We start from the raw sequence: 16916 nt of genomic DNA, 5'->3' as shown, positions 1-16916 counted from the left end.
CAATCATCTTCTCCTATTTTTCATTAAACGAACACAAGGATCTGAGCTCACACATAGTGTAAGATTTAGCAAGTAGAGATAGCTCAGATTCCAACAATAGCTACCGTATCGTGCTTGGTTGTATTGTATCATACAGTGTTGTTCGGTCTTGATACCCGTTTTTTAGGTGTTATGTGTTCATTAAGTGATTATCATATCTTGCTTATAGTATATGATGTCATCCCATGAGCTAACCTACAGTGTTTTAGTAGATGGACTCTTGTTGATACAGTTGTCCCAGTCTTTACAGGACCACATTCATATCTGTTGAAAATATAAAGAGAGATTTGAATCAAAACATTAAAGACGGTCCTATGCAACAGATCCTGCAACCCACTGCCCCTTCAGTAAACATGTAAATTGTACTTCATTTATTCATTGATTTTGTTCAATTGCACAAGCCCTACAGACCCAGCTGAGGATCCAGGAGCACTCTGTGTAACCCCAAACCTCCAGAAACCCCCAAAATGCCTAAAACCCCAAACCACAGAAACCCCAACAAGTAGCATATTAATCAAGATTTTCAGGTTAACCCATTTGTAAAACATGGATGGATACAGCAAAAGAAATACATTTAGCTTTCTTGTATTGTCTAGTTTGACAGTCAGACATAACTGAAAAATAACAAATATAAATCTAGGAATAAAAAAAACGATTTAAAAACTGCCTAATTGCAGCCACAGTTGCTGTTTTCACACATACTGGTGTATACTGGTGTATTTAATTTTTCAGCTCTCCACCTGACCCTAACTAAATGTGGACTGCTTCCACTCAAACACTGTAATATTACATCCATTTCCAACATACTTAACATAAGAGTGTGTCACCTATCTGGGAATAGTGCACAGGTCATTTGTAGCGCTGCTCATTTTGTTTAATAAATGGGCCACTCCCACTCGACTGTAGCCACGATAACGAGCTTACTGGTAAACAGATACAGGTAAAGTATTGGAGTCGGTGGACTCCAGTACTCGCCGATACCGATGCCGGCATTTTTGGCAGTATCGAAGGCATTTATGAAGAAATGGTAGTAAAAAGATGTTTACTTACCTCTATTTCGACGATGGCTGAGTATTTATCCAGGACGTGTATCCCCACGTGCAACGAAGAGGAAAATGACAGAGGTCAGGTAACATGTGAACGAGATGATGGGGGGATGTACAGTGTCCTCAAAGGGACAAACTACTCTATAAATGAAATGCTTTCCGTTGTATATAATTTTTACATTACAGAGTTGAGTTGGGGTAACTAACCATGCCAAGTAAACCTGACATTGCATATTTTTGCTTTCAAACAACACAACTAACTCAAGTTGATAAAAAAACTCAAGGTTTTTGGGTAATTACTATAGAATACTATGTTTTATAGCCAACAACAGTGACATTTCCTTTTTTTGAGTGTGTACCTACACAAAAACAAATGGAAACAAATTGTTTCTTCTCACATGGCATCACTCTTATGAACACTCACAGTTCATCATGTGATTAAGAAAACAATCCCAGTGAAATAAACCTGTGACTCTAAAACATCTGATGTACTACAAGACATTTTGCAGATTAAGATACAGATAACATAGTGTCCATCATTGACAGATGTAAATCTAAGCAAGCTGTATACACTTTACATGTATACATGCATATACTCTACATAAACTACCCATTGTATCCATATAAAGTAACTTCTTACAATCCCCTCACAATATTTATTCCAGCACCCTGCACTAACTCGGGCACTGCTGTTTCCCTAATATCAGCCAATAATGCTGATACTGATTCTGATGGAATAATTCAGTTCAAACTTTATGTCGGACTGACAAGATATACTAAATAAAATCCAAAAATCCACAAAGAACACTAATAGTAAGTACCATGTACCAAATAAGTACCATGAACTGCACAGCCTTTGCAAGCACAATCTGCCCCGTTTTTTGTGCTAATGATATGTTGTAAGATTTTACAGCTGAGTGCAATTTGTCCTTGTTTTGCGATATCAAAATACAGCTATTAATGTGAGTAAGGCAGTGCTGAAACATGTTAATATCAGAATCTTACAGCATTGCACAGGTGTCACTCAATGTATCCGTGATTTTGAAGAGACATCAGTATTGATTTTCTGTTTGTTACCCACATCTGGCTGTGTGTCACAGCTGGCTGAAGCATCACACAGCAGTTAAAACAATAAATGCGTCTCCAAACTCAGAGAGAGGCTATTTGCATTTAAAGGTAGGGTTGGTAATGTTGGAAAGCTAGCAAGAGAGCTAGCAAGTTTTGAAAATAGCTCGATGCTAACACATGCCCTCCCGGAGCTACGGGAGCTCGGGATCCAGGTCCGAGTGGATGAGAGGGAGCGGATGGAAAGCGAACTGTCCCACTACAGGTGGAGCGCCGCGGGAGAGAGGCGAGGGAAAAACCTGGCGGTGCTACCAGCTACGGATGTCAGAGCTTTCTTCAGTGGAGATGAATGATGCCGAGTTGCATCATGGAGTTTGAAACAACCAACGTTAGGAAGAATACCAAGTTTTATTTGGACTGTGAGGAGAACATTTATATGGTATTTGAGTAGGTTAAAACTATGTTAAGTGGGTATGAAAAAGAGCAAGCGAGATTGCCGCCATCTTGTATAAATACGCCAAGCGTCTGCATTGTTTACGTGTGTATTCAGATGTTTTTTGTGCTAATGTACTCCGATTTGTTCATCAGCTCTGGTTGAGGAAACACTGAATCACTTGCGTGATTATTTATTCCTGTTTTCCAGAGTGCAACACTGACAGCTTGTTCACCAGAGTTTGAGGGATGATCATCATCAGATCAAATTGACCTTGTTTTCATAAAGATCAACATTTACATTCAATGCTGTTGAATAAATTGCAATAATGCTCACACCATACCTCTGCTGTTTTGTCTGGGCCCCATGCATCCTCAATGTTTTGCTATTATTCATAACTGTGACCTTTTTCCAGAAGTCATAACGGTTATTATTCTGCAGCTTCCTGACCAGTGAATCAGCTCTCATTGTGTTCTTGTTTCTTTTAATACAATGAAGAGCATATTTAAATCTTGCATTGGTTGGTCTTTTATGATTGAGCAATTGGGTTCATGCATGCATGAATGTTTTCTTATTTAGCTCTTATATTTGGTCTTGCATAAAGCAATAAGAGGAAAATAAGAAAATCTTACATGGCATTCTTATCCATGTTGTGTTGTTGTATGTTTGGGAATTGGGTTTGATTGTTAAATGGATGTGCATGCCAGGCAATTTTCAATTAGCATAAGGAAACCTAAAACTACAGTATACAAGGGCAGCAGACCTAGGTGCTGTGTACAAACCATCAAGCCAATAAGCCACAGCAATTTGACTACCAAAAGAAGAAAGAAAAAGAGAAATGCCACTTAAAGGCAGTAAAAAACAAACATCTGCAGACAAAAACACTATTAAGTTTCATTAAGTAAAACACTAATTTTCAAGCATGAGCAGTGGGGTCACCAGGCAGAGGAAAGAATTCTTAGTGAAATAAAAAATGCTGCTAGACATACAAAGAGAGCCATGGAAGGGGCCAGGAAACTGACAAGACAACAGACATGGAAGAGCACATCAGAGCCATCATTGGAGAGGTTTCTCTGTTGGGGTGCAGTCTGATATTCTGTGACCTCTTTCCAGAAGTCGTGATGGTTATTATTCTGCAGTGACCATGGACAGTGACCTTCCACAGCTAGGAAATATCCGGTCAGCAACAAACAGCAAATGAAGGTGTTGTTCTAAGTAACATGAAACTATTTTGTTATTGTAAATTATTTTTCCTTTTTGTGTTTCATTAAAAAGACAAAATATAAGATATTTTAGAATGTGTAAATAGGACATTTAAAATCAGTATTTCCTTTGCTAATAATGGGTTTGTCATAATGCCTTGAATTTAGACCCAACAAAAGCAGAACACTGACTCAGATAGTTCTTCCCAAACCAGGTTTATTTCTGGGCACAGAGGTCAGATGCAGAGGGAATCCGGAGCGGAGGAAGCCAGGTAGATGAATGGGATATTGTCCAGAAGAGGGTTTCAGAGCTGAGGTTCAGGGGGGGTCCGTGGAGGCCACTGAGAGCAGGGGGGATGTGCTGGAGAACTAGGGCAGAACGGCGTTCAGGGATCCAGGTGTGAGGCAGGATGGTTCACATAGGTAAACTGACGATCTGGCGAGGAATGGCGTGCAAGACCGGTCCTTAAATACTGTGAGTGGTGGCTTGATTACTGAAAGAAGGCAGGTGTGCAGATGCCGAGGAGAACTCCAACTCTGCCCAGCACGAGGCCAACCTCCACTGGGGTCCAGGAAACTAAACAAGAAACTCCAACAAAAGGGGAAGAAAAAGAGGGAACAAAAGGAAAAACACAGGGATCCTGACAGGGTTAGGGTTAACTTGGACTCTATCTGCCCTCCACAGTCCTGTTTCTGAGTCTTCTAAAATACCTTTTTCATGTCTCTTGCAGCTTTCTCTCCCTCTGACAACACCAGTGCACTTAGCTTTCGCCCTAAAAGCCTCATGGGAATTATTACTCTCACTCTCTGGTTTTCTCCCACTCCTCCCCTTCCCTACCTCTGTCCAGAAGTCGCCCCAGGGGACACATTCACCTCCTTAGCCTTGACCCTGGCCTGTTGTCAAATATAAATCCCACTTTCAGTCAGTTTCCTCTCAGCTCAGCAGATATGACAGCGTCTCCCCTGATTTCTCCTCTGTCCTGACTCCTCTCATCTTCTCTTTGTCTTATCAGAGTTGCTTCTTAAATGAATGAGTAGAACAGTATGTTTGGAATGCTATTCACTGAGCAACAACACTACATTTTCATATGAGACCAGAAATGCAACCCTAAGTGAGTTTGAATGTCTTTCTTGTGGGCTAGATAGAACATGATGCATCCCAGTGAAAGTCCTCCACATGAGAGCTGTCAGTGGGTTTATGAATATGATAATATGACGTAGGCATATGTGCTTAACATTCTGCATATGTATTCCTCTCCTGCTCTTCCCACCTCACAAGCTCTTCAGATGGTATCTTTTACCCGTTCACCAACACATCTGAATCTGTGGAGATGCTTCATATCATAAACCAGTCTAATGAAATAATGGCTGTTCATGACAGATCTGCTACTGAGTTACAGTTTAATTAGTGCTCCAGTGAGCTTTCTTTTACAGAAACAGCACGTTGCTAATCCTGCCTTTAAATGAATCCATATTATTTTGGCGAAGAAACAGACAGCATTGAGAAGGAGAAATCAGTCTGCTGTTTCCACACTTACTCCTCTTTATTATATATATACACACACATGAAAATACATATAGGTACAGATATTCTGTCCCAAAAAGAAAAGAAAAAAAAGTAAATTAGAAAAATTCATTCAAGAGTATCCAATAATGTCTAACACAGATTGAGGAGGTGTGATACCCATACAGAGCACTCCATCAGCAGACAATTTAAAATCACATTTGTGTGGAAATATTGGAAATAGCACTCTGAAAAATCTAAATACAATATATTTTCTTTCTTCACTTGTGTAGAACATGAACACTGATGTTTTCCTCTGTCATTTTTTGTCTTGGATGCATGGTAATTTCAAGGAGTCTGCACCGGATGTTTTTTATTTATTTAAACATATTCTCATTGTTTAGCTCTAATATTAGGGGAAGAAGGAAAAGTGTGCTTAATGTGCAGAAAGGATGAGGCTGGCAATTGTCTATATTTTTCTTACAAATCTCAATATTAAATTAAAAAAACAATGAACTGATGTACTTACAAGCATTGTATGTGTATGCTAACCCTTATACTGTATATCTTATTCCTCTGTGCCTCAGACCTCTGTTGTCCAAAAACTATTAAAAAAAAACATTAATGCTCCAATAACACCATCAAGTTTTCACTGTCTGGAAAATATTTCTGTGCCCTCCTCTGACACAGATAAAGTAAATTTCTTTGTCTGATCAAGTCTGATCAATTAAGACAAGCAAGAAAGAAATGTGGATTTTTTTAACAGTAAAAGGAGCGCATCCTCATGTATGCACAGTGGACTCTTCCTGACACAGAAATACTTTCCATCCAACATATCACCCAGTGATGTGTTTTTAATAGTTTTTGGAATACAAAACAGCGTCTACAAGACAGGAATAATTTATATCAGGCTTTGGATACACACACAATACTTTTTATTAGATCAGTTATAATATACAATTGCAGATATGCTAATGATGCACCCACAGATGACAACAAATTGTTTGTGACCATATTCTGAAATACATCAAATAAAAGAAACGATTTTCGCTGTATTCCTCAGTTTTTTACTGCAACTGTCAACTCATCTGAACAATGTCTATCTATCTATCTATCTATCTTGTAGGAGCCAAAATATGTTTTGTTTATGTTTATATTTGCTTCAGCTGCACGTATTGCATCACATGCAGTGATTGACACATGGGTGTGGTTTATCCTTATTTTACCTGTTCATTTGGGTGGCGGCGGGAGATTTGGTCAAAGGAGTTAGTAGGGTTCCGATATTTTCTGTTGACCGTCACCATTGTCATCATCATCACCATCTTCTTTCATCACTTTATTCTTACAGTCGGATCACATCAGGGTTTTTATATGTTTGTGGAACAGCTGCTTGTCAGTACCTTTTAGATTTTTCATTCAAATAAACTGCAGTAAAAACATCATCTGGACTTCAGTATGATTTTGTGGACGTGTCACAGATAAGAGCCTACTAAGCCTCTCAGCAGCCTTTTTGAAAAGTAGTCGCTACATTTAGTCAACAGAAAATAGCCGCATCTACGGACACCTTGGATCTCAGAGTTTTGGACTTCATGGACATTGGATGATCAGCTGATCTGCTTTTTCGCCTCACCGGCATGGAGAGTAGGGGCCACAGTTGACTGCGGCGGAAAAAACCTCACCTACTGACAGCGGCGCATCACAGCCATCAGAAGCGGTATCCTCTATGAACACCAATATGGGTTTAGAAAGAAACACTCGGCATACATGGCCCTATTACAACTTGTTGACAGAATATATACAGCTATGAATAATAATGAATTTGCTCTTGGTATCTTTTTAGATTTGTCTAAGGCCTTTGATACAGTCAATCATGAAATTTTAATCAAAAAACTGAAGCATTATGGTTTTCATGAACACACTTTGAAATGGTTGTACAGCTGTGTATATGATAGAGAACAATATGTATTTGCGAATGGTTCAGTATCAGGTAGGACTAAAATAATATGTGGAGTCCCTCAAGGTTCTATTCTGGGACCGTTGCTGTTCCTCATATATATTAATGATCTTCCTGCTGTATCTTCCACCTTACTTCCCATACTTTTTGCTGATGACACCAATGTGATCTTGACAAATAAAAATCTTAATTCCCTTATATCCGATGCTAACAGTAGAATGGAACAAATTTCAAAATGGTTTCAATCTAATAAATTATCTCTAAATATAAAAAAGTCTAATTTTATTATATTTGCCAATAAAAACAAGAAATACTGCAAAGATGAAACTAAGATTATAATCAATGGAACAGAAATTTCCCAGGTTACTTCCACAAAATGTTTAGGAGTACTGGTTGATGAGAGGTTAAGCTGGAAAGAGCACATCAACCTGGTATGTGTTAAAGTTACCAGATCGCTTGGTGTCATCAGGAATATTTGTGACCTGGTTAATCAGAACTGTTTACTTACTTTATATTATAGCTTGATTTATCCACACCTCATATACTGCAACATTGTTTGGGCCAGTACATATGCCTCCAACCTCCATAGTATTTATCTAGTTCAGAAAAGATTTGTTAGAACTGCCACATTTTCAAAACATCTAGATCCTTCTGCTCCCCTTTTCCAAAATCTCAAGATAATGAAAATTTTTCAGATCAATATAAACCAAATATGCATTTTTATCTTTAAGTATATGTATATTCCAAATTCCATTCCTAAACCTTTCAGTGAATATTTCCAATTCAACTCACAATTAAATAAGTACAATACTAGACAATTGACAAAACTTCACCCTCCTCAGTATCGTACTACCCTTGGTCGTACGATACTGAGGAGGTACAATATTCTGGAATGATCAATTCAATAGTTCCATACAGTTCTCCTCTTTTAACGCATATAAGAGCAGTGTAAGGGCTGCTCGGATTGCTCAGGTCAGTAAGTAGTACACACGCTCATACACACACACACACACACACACACACTTTTCTACACTTTTTATTTTTAATATTATTATAATTTTGCTTTATTTTTATGGAAATTATTTTTATTTTTTTCTCTTTTTTTCTATTTCATAGCTATTTGTTTTTAATTTAACTTGTGAATTTTAATATAGGTAGAGGCCCTGTATAAGCCCTTTTGGGTTTCTTGCCGCTACCTTGCACCTTTCTTTTGTTGCTATTTCTTTATCTTTTTCCTTTTTGTCTTATTATTGTGCAAAATAAAAAAAACTTCAAACTACTATTTGGAACAATACACAAGAGGACAGCCAAGGGAAATTGTGAGGAGCTGCCTACACATGGACTCGGATAGAGGATTCAGGAAGGCCAAGTCTTTACTGCAGGAGCATTTTGGCAATGAGCATAAAATTGCTACAGCCTATATGGAAAAGGCTCTTTCATGGTCATCAATAAAATCTGATGACACAAAGGCTCTACAAACATTCACTCTCTTTCTAAGAGGATGTTGTAACGCTATGAAAGATGTCAACCACATGAAGGAGCTTGATATGCCTTCTAATATGCTCATCATCATAAAGAAATTGCCCTATCGGCTGAGGGATAAATGGAGAACTATGGTCTGTGATTTCCAGGAAAGACATAGTCAAAGAGCTACCTTTAAGGATATGGTGAATTTCCTAGAAAGGCAAGTGAAGATTGTAACAGATCCAGTGTTTGGAGATATCAATGACACGGTGAGCAAAGATGTAAGGAGGTCAAAGTCACAGCCTCAACCAAGAATAAAAGCAAGTATCTTTGCTACCACTGTGAAACTTGCAGAAAATGAAAAGGAAAGCTGGCTTGGTTTGAAGAACTGTTTGTTCTGTGGAGGTGGGCATGCTTTGCATATGTGTCCACAATTGGAAAAAAGGGCACATAATGAGAAAATCGCTTTCTTAAGAGAAAAAGGAATATGTTTTGGCTGTCTGTGTAAAGGGCACCTCAGCAAAGACTGCAGAAAGCGACTCAGCTGCAACATATGTGGTTTAAAGCATCCCAGGATGTTGCATATCCACCAAAGAAAAAGGGAAATGGACAAACAGCAAGCAGAAATAAAGGACACAGCTAAAAGGAGTGCTGTAGCTTCTGTGCAAACCAGTGGTCTTACTGGGGCCGGTGAAGATAACTGCAAACTTTCAATCGTGCCTATGCAGGTGAAGGCTAAAAAGGGGAATGGTACAGTGTATACATGCCTTTCTTGACCCAGGTAGCACTGCATCATTTTGTACAGTGGGCCTAATGACTAAGCTTAATCTCCAGGGAAGAAGGTCAAGTATTCTATTAAGAACCATGGGTCAAAAGAAGGTCGTTGAAACCAGCATTGTTTCAGGCCTAGAAGTTGCTGGACTGGAGAGCAGCAATTTGTGTGATCTTCCAGGCATATACACTCAGAAGACTATGGCTGTGCACAAAGGAAACATCCCACATCGAAACGATATCAAACAGTGGCTCTATCTGAAGAATGTTCATTTACCTGACATAGACTCTGGGATAGAGTTGCTGATTGGCTCAGATGTACCTAAGGCTCTAGAACCACTGGATGTTATACGGAGTGTGGGAGATGGACCCTACACTGTCAAAACCATGCTTGGGTGGACAGTTAATGGACCACTAGGAGGAAAAAATGATGATCCTCAGGGACAGTCAACAATAAAGGTCAACAAGATATCTTGTTGACTTCCCTGAGTGTCTCAGTAATGACAAAGAAAATTCAAAAGAAGACCAGTTATTCTTGGATTTGGTCTCAAAATCTGCCACGCTAGTGGATGGCCATTATTGCATTGAATTACCTTTAAAGGAAAAGGAAATATGCATGCCTGACAACAGAAGTGTCACTGAACAACGTACACTAAACTTAAAGAGAAGATTCAAGAGAGATCCTTCCTTTCATTCAGACTACATCAGCTTCATGTCTGACATGATATCCAAAGGTTACGCAGAGAAAGTGCCACATTGTATCTTGGAACGCAGTGATACAGTAGAAAATGGTATCTACCACATCATGGGGTCTTGCATCCACAAATGAAGAAACTAAGAGTGGTGTTTGACTGTGGAGCAACATTTCAAGGAGTTTCACTGAATTCTCAGCTCTTACTGGGGCCAGACATGACCAGTACATTAATGGGAGTCTTGACTAGATTCCGTAAGGAACCTGTTGTCATCGCTGCGGATATTGAGGCAATGTTTCACCAAGTGAAAGTGCCAAAGGAAGACCGTGACTTGTTGACACCATTATGAACAACTTTTACGTGGATGACTGCCTCTCTGCAATAGTTTCAGAAGAGGACGCAATAGCTCTTTATCATGAGCTACGAGCACTTTGTTTCAAGGGAGGCTTTCTGCTTAATAAGTGGATAAGTAACAGCTGTCGTGTGTTGTCTGCCATACCTGAAACAGAGAGAGAAAAGGAAATGAAGAATCTGGATTTGGACTGTGACAACCTCCCTGTGGAGAGGGTGTTAGGTGTACAATGGTGTGTACAGTCTGATGTTTTCAAGTTTAAAATAATCTTGAGAGACGGACCTCTCACAAGAAGGGGGATTCTTTCAACAGTGAGCTCCATATATGATCCCCTTGGAATATAGGCACCAGTAGTCCTGACTGCCAAGAAAATCCTGCAAGATTTGTGCAGAATGGTTGGGATGCTACAGCATCTGACTCCATCATACAGGAATGGATGTGTTGGATTCAAGATCTTCATAACCTGGAAGAGTCCAAGGTGGACAGATGCTTCAAACCCTCAGACTTTGGAACAGTGACATCTGCCCAGCTGCATCATTTTGCTGACGCATGTGAGGATAACAACCATGGCCAGGCACATTGTGGATTTGTGATGGGAAAAGCAAGAGTGGCTCCATTAAAGCCAGCCACTATCCCTTGAATGGAGTTGACTGCTGCTACAATGGCAAGCAGAATGGACACAATGTGGAGAAAAGAGCTGCAGATGGAATTAGCAGATTCCATATTTTGGACTGATAGCACCTCTGTGCTCAAATACATCAACAACAAGACCACAAGATTCTGCACGTTTGTGGCCAACAGAGTTGCTGAAATTCACAAAGTCTCACACGTACTACAGTGGAGATATGTGAACACAGCTAACAATCCAGCAGACATGGCTTCCTGGGGTTTGAAAGTCAAATATTTTCTTAAAAAACAAACATGGCTGTCTGGGCCTCAGTTTCTTCTTCTGCCTCAGGAAGAGTGGCCTCAAAATCCTGATGGATTGGAAGAAATCTCATTAAAAGACTGAAATCAGGAGCATAACTGTAAATGCTACTCAGATAATGTCTGAAAAGGTGGATCCAATAACAGACTTCATCCATTACTTCTCATCCTGGACTTGTTTGAAAAGGGCAGTAGCATGGATGCTCAGAGTGAAAAGATTGCTTCTGGATCTTAGCAGAAAAAGGGAAACATGCAAGTGGTGTTCTTGCTCAACTTCATTCAAGTAACATCCCTCAGAGTGACCTGCAAAAAAAGGAGACTGGAAATCTCAAAACCCAGGAAAGCCCTCATCTCACATTAGAAGAACTGGCTGCTGCTGAAATGGAGATAATCTGCTTTTGTCAGAAAAAGAGATATACAGATGAAATCTCAAGTCTAAGGAAAGGAATGAATGTTAAACGGACTAGCAACATTCATAAACTCAACCCCATCCTGGAAAATGATGCGTTGAGAGTTGGAGGTCGACTTAGCAGAGCAGCAATGCCAGAAGAGATGAAACACCCTGTCATACTGGCTAAAGATTTCCACATTTCTGATCTAATTCTTCGTCATGTTCATGAAGAGGTGGGTCATGGTGGTTGCAACCATATGTTATCCAGACTACGTCAAAAATACTAGATTCCTGGCGCCACTGTGTTGAGCAGAAAAATAGTACTCCTGATGAACCTCCTTTTACATATATTGTAGTGGAAGCGTGGAAGGAGTATTGTGAAGCGCTATGGTGTCATTTTTACATGCTTAGCTATAAGAGCTGTTCGCATCGAAGTGGCATCATCGCTTGACACAGACTCTTTCATCAATGCCCTTTGGCGCTTTACAGCCAGACGTGGTCAAGTAAAAGAAATACGATCTGACAATGGCACCAATTTTGTAGGAGCTCAGCGTGAATTGAAGGAAGCAATTAAAAGCTGGAATCAAAGTCAGATTCATAATACACTGCTTCAAAAGGGAATCAACTGGATTTTCAATCCCCCTGCTGGCTCACACCATGGAGGTGTATGGGAAAGACTAATTAAATCAGTGCGAAAGATTCTTAACTCCACCTTAAATGTGCAAAGTCTTGATGAGGAGGGTTTTCACACAGTTTTATGTGAAACTGAGGCAATCCTAAATAGTCGTCCTATCACCAAGGCTTCCACAGACCCAAATGACCTTGAAGCACTTCCCCCAAACCACCTTCTGCTTCTTAAAAGTATGCCTTCACTTCCACCCGGACAGTTCGAGAAGGAAGACATATACGCTCGCCGCAGGTGGAGACAAATTCAATATAAGTCTGATCTGTTTTGGAGAAGATGGATTAAAGAATATCTTCCATAACTGCAGGAACGACAGAAATGGTCTAATATCAACAACTTTACACCAGGAGACATTGTGATCATTGTGGATGATTCAGCGCCGCGAAACTCCTGGATAACTGGAAAGATTGAAGAAACCATACTGGACAAACAAGGACTTGTTCGTCATGTTTGGATAAAGACCAAGACCGGCTTTCTGAACAGGCCGATCACCAAAGTCTGCCTTCTACTGGAGGCAGAGGAACTCTGACATGCCCAAACTGACTTATTTAGTTGTTTTTTGGACTTTGCCCCTTGCCCCTTTCACACACTACAGTACACAGACTGCAGACTTTACTTCAGATTCAGAGTGATGGTAAAGATCACTCTTTTTCAAGACTGAGTGCTCAATAACTTCTGGCGTTGTTATGAAGAAAGATCTACAAAATAGACTCTCCATAATGTTGGAATATGCTTGTGTGTGATTATCCTTTATAATTGTGTAATTGTTATTGTTTGAAACATAATAATTAGGGGCCGGTATTGCTGGAGCCAAAATATGTTTTGTTTATGTTTATATTTGCTTCAGCTGCATGTATTGCATCACATGCAGTGATTGACACATGGGTGTGGTTTCCCCTTATTTTACCTGTTCACTTGGGTGGCGGCGGGAGATTTGGACAAAGGGAGTTAGTAGAGCTCCGATATTTACGCAATTAAGGTGCGCACATAGTGTTTGACCCTTGTCCTGCCCTGTAGTTTGGAAATAAGGCAGCAATTCAGCAGTAATGTTTAGAATAACAAGCAGTTTCAAATACCAAATATAAAGCTGATACATAGAGACCTCCTCCCACTCGCCTAAGATGTGTTTATGAGCGTGTGTGTTTGAGTGCCCGAGCGAACGCATGTGTGTGTGAGCGAGGAAGAGAAAGAGACAGACTGTGCATTCTGCTCTTATTACATTCTAATGTGCTGTGTGTGTGTGTGTGTGTGTGTGTGTGTGTGTGTGTGTGTGTGTGTGTGTGTGTGAACAGGTGAGTGAATGTAAGTAGTTCCTAACTGATATCATAACTGACAGCAGATCTTTTGAGCATGCAGTATTTCATTGTTCTGGATTGTTTCAATAATAATAAACATACATTTGCATAAAGCAAGAATACTTATCCACTCCCATGTGAATAAGAGTATTAAAAACCTGAAAAATATATCCTTACAGTACATTTAGAAAAAATGAAAAATGTGAGATTAATTTGCAATTAATCGCGAGTAAACTCGTGAAAATCATGCGATTAATCACAATGAAATATTTTGATCAATTGACAGCCCTAAAATATACATATACATATATATATATATATATATATATATATATATATATATATATATATATATATATATATATATATATACATATGTACAGGGATCTCAAGTTTCATGAAAAGTAGGAGTAAGATTACATGACTTGAAATTGTATGCCTTTTTCAGTTCTCCCAATTATTTTTTCCTACTTAAAAACCAATTCAATTTTACATACTGTTCATAATTGACTGACAATTGATTTAATTATTTTATCAATACTTTTTTTAAAAACCCAAATGGATCAATAAGAAAAAGACATTTGGCCCCAAATTGGACCCTTAACTCTCACTGTTCATATTCAGAACATGCACAGTATCCCGGCATAATTAGTCTCTGCCAAATTATTTTCCGAAATTAGGCTGCCTGGCAACAAGAAATACTATTTCTGACTGGCTGGTAGGTCACTAACTCGGGACAGCTATGAACTCAGCAGAGAAATTATATAAATGATATATTCATTTCTGTGCAGTGGGATCTATCACTTCTCAGTGTGAGAAATGACAGGTGTGGCATGTGAGTGTGTGAACTGCTTGAAATGCATGTGTCTCACGTTCAATGCGTGAGACTCTGCATATGTATATATACAGTATAGCACACATTGCTATGGTAGTAACACGCTGGTTGACCAATGACCTTCATTTATTCATATGTGCACTGTTTCCCACAATGCATCTGTGTAGTTTTAGGACTATTATAGAGTTGTTGGGCCTCCGGCGTCAGCATCATGGCTCCTTTACCCCCGTTTTCCTCCCCCTCATGTCTGGGGGGGACAGGAGCAGGAAACTCTGAACTCAAAATTTGGGGTGATGATTGGACTGACTCCATTCGCAGAGCATGTTTTCCCATGAACAAAGAAAGCTTCAGTCGACTGAGGCAGGCTCTTCAGTGGATTGTGGAGAATGATCTTTTTCATTACAACTTTTTGCTGCCAAACTACATCCAAAGCATGGGGAATGATCTCCTGCTGGGAGATATACATATATATATACAAAGAGAGAGAGAGAGGGAGATATAGATAGATAGATGGATAGATAGATAGATATATAGATAGATAGATAGATAGATAGATAGATAGATAGATAGATAGATAGATAGATAGATAGATAGATAGATAGATAGATAGATAGATAGATAGATAGATAGATATATAGATAGATAGATAGATAGATAGATAGATAGATAGATAGATAGATAGAAGAAAGCTTGAGGGAAATTTGCATTACTAATGTCTATGTACAGCCCAGCACACAACAATGCTGCAGGGGAAGCAATGGAGAGGAGAAATACAATTCAGACAGGAAGGAACTTGTGTGGGGGGGTATGTGTGTTTGTATGCTCCTGGCATAGTCAATATGTTATAGAGCTGTTGGTGGCTGCAGGGAAACATACACAGGTGCAGTATGTGAGAAGCATGCAGGAGTGTGTTTGTTTTTAGCCAGCAGAAATACATTTGTGTGTGTGTGTGTGTGTGTGTGTATGGGCAGCTACTTAAGATGACCTGTCATGCTACAGAACTGACCTCATTAGCATTCTTGTCCATTCTATGTGTTTCAGGATCCCTGTGTTTTCCCTTTGTGTCCCTCTTTTTCTTCCCCTTTTGTGGGAGTGTTTTTTGTTTAGTTTCCTGGACCCAAGTGGAGGTTGGCCTCGAGCTGGGCAGAGTCGGAGTTCTCCTCAGCATCTGCACACCTGCCTTCCATCAGTAATCAAGCCACCACTCACAGTATTTAAGGACCAGTCTTGCACGCCATTCCTCGCCAGATCGTCAGTTTGCCTATGTGGTATTGTGCATTGGCTCCTTCGACTTCTAGAAGTCTTTTGCTGTTTCCTTCCATTTGCTTACCCGTCTATCTGTGTGCAGAATCCCGGACTTCAGCCACCATCCTGGATCCCTGAACTCCGCTCCGCCGTAGTTCTCCAGCACATCTCCCCCTGCTCTCAGTGGCCTCCACGGACCCCCCCTGAACCTCAGCTTTGAAACCCTCTACTGGACAATATCCCATTCATCTACCTGGCTTCCTCCGCTCCGGATCCCTCTGCATCTGACCTCTGTGCCCAGAAATAAACCTGGTTTGGGAAGAACTATCTGAGTCAGTGTTCTGCATTTGTTGGGTCTAAATTCAAGGCATTATGACAATGTGTGAGTGTATTTGTGACAGTGATACAGTACGTACCCATTCATTACGTTCAGTGGGGATCTGGCTTGAGTATTTCTCATCTGCCCTTCACACTGAACACAACAGTGGCTGAGAGCTGAAGAAAGAATACATCTTCACCACTTTGACAACTCAGCAAACGTACATTTAGAGAAATAAACTCAGCAAACGTATAAAACAACCACATAAAGAATCATGTTCACTAGCACCTAGTCATGCTAGCCATGCTAGCAGCTCTTAACCATCTTAGTTTATGATAATATTTCCTTAAAAACAAATGAGGCTGATGGGAAATTATTTAATTTTGCAGAAATGTAAACCAACGATATTAAGGTTCCTCCAGTGCAGTGCATGAAGGCCTGTTCCAAATTTCATGAAATACATCCAATAGTTTTTCCAATTTTCAGTCTGGTCCAAAAAGGAACAGACTGAAAATCTCAAAAGGGACCGGAAATGCATTGATTATTTGTTCAAATACTTCAACATATTTTCCTGACAAGACCCTTGTACAGCCAAGTGAATTATTGCTCCTTTACATCATGAGCAAAGACAAACATTGTCAGGAGCAGGTTTAAGTGGATGGATGTGTTAACAAAGTGTGTGACTTTGACAGTGGCA

This window comes from Scomber scombrus, chromosome 5 (assembly GCF_963691925.1).
Source record: "Scomber scombrus chromosome 5, fScoSco1.1, whole genome shotgun sequence".
Classification (NCBI taxonomy): domain Eukaryota; kingdom Metazoa; phylum Chordata; class Actinopteri; order Scombriformes; family Scombridae; genus Scomber; species Scomber scombrus.
Note: the sequence above shows the minus strand (reverse complement) of the source record.